Below are 905 nucleotides of genomic sequence, written 5' to 3'. Positions count from 1 at the left end.
TCAAAACTCCCTTGTTGGTGAGCAAATCTAGTCCCAAAATTCTTTGGACCTTCAAATATTTGTCCATTCCTATTGTTAGAAACAAAATTCACTTGCTCATAATCATTGTTTTCAACATCATCACAATTCTCAAAAGCATGTGGACAACTAGAAGAGTCATGGTCATATGACCCACAAACATCACAAAAGACACATCCACTTGGCATATTACTTGAAGTAGAAGGAGGAGTAGAGTTAGAAGATGTACCTCTCCCCTTAATGTGGGAGGGAAGACTCGGTGCAATTGAAGAGGCACTCTCTAGCTTACCCTTGATTAATGTCATCTCCTTCCCCAAGTTTAAGATTTGGGACGACAAATTATTGATTGCATTGAGATGATCAACCGAGTAGACCGTTGAGCTACTTTTGCTTGTAGACTTTGTCTCTCCCTCTTGCCAATCCATTTAGTGACGAACTACATCCTCTATGATATCAACAACTTCTTCCTCGGTCTTGTTCATAATCGGGCCTCCGGCTCCGGCATCAAGACATGACTTTCCTTGGGGACTCAATCCTCCAAAGAAGATTTGTATGATTTGGTATGTCGAGATTCCATGGTGAGGACATTCTCATTGATATTCCTTGTATCTTTCCCAAGCCTCATACAAACTCTCACTAGGCTTTTGCTTGAAACTTTGGATTAGAGTTCTTGCCTCAACGGTCTTCTTTTGAGGGTAAAAGCGAGAAATAAACTCTTTAGTGACCTCATCCCAAGTTCTCAAGGAATTAGGCTTCACTTCCTTATCTAGCTACTCCAAAGATCTTCCAATTAGAGAGAACGGGAATAGCTTGAGCCTTATGAATTCTTGAGAAACCCCATTGACTTTGATTGTGTTGCAATACTTCTCAAACTCTTTGAGATGATT

At 40.4% G+C, this 905-nt stretch overlaps 1 non-coding gene across 1 annotated transcript; it reads left to right on the top strand.

Moving 5' to 3' along the window:
• The first annotated feature begins 588 nt into the window (after positions 1–588).
• Positions 589–694, top strand: LOC145587074 (small nucleolar RNA R71). Its single transcript, XR_014101117.1, has one exon. It is a non-coding gene; the product is annotated as a small nucleolar RNA R71 (small nucleolar RNA).
• Positions 695–905: the final 211 nt, after the last annotated feature.

The sequence above is a fragment of the Chenopodium album genome, chromosome 16 (genome assembly GCF_948465745.1).
Source record: "Chenopodium album chromosome 16, dcCheAlbu1.1, whole genome shotgun sequence".
Lineage (NCBI taxonomy): Eukaryota > Viridiplantae > Streptophyta > Magnoliopsida > Caryophyllales > Amaranthaceae > Chenopodium > Chenopodium album.
Note: the sequence above shows the minus strand (reverse complement) of the source record. Positions and strands in the feature narration are given on the sequence as shown.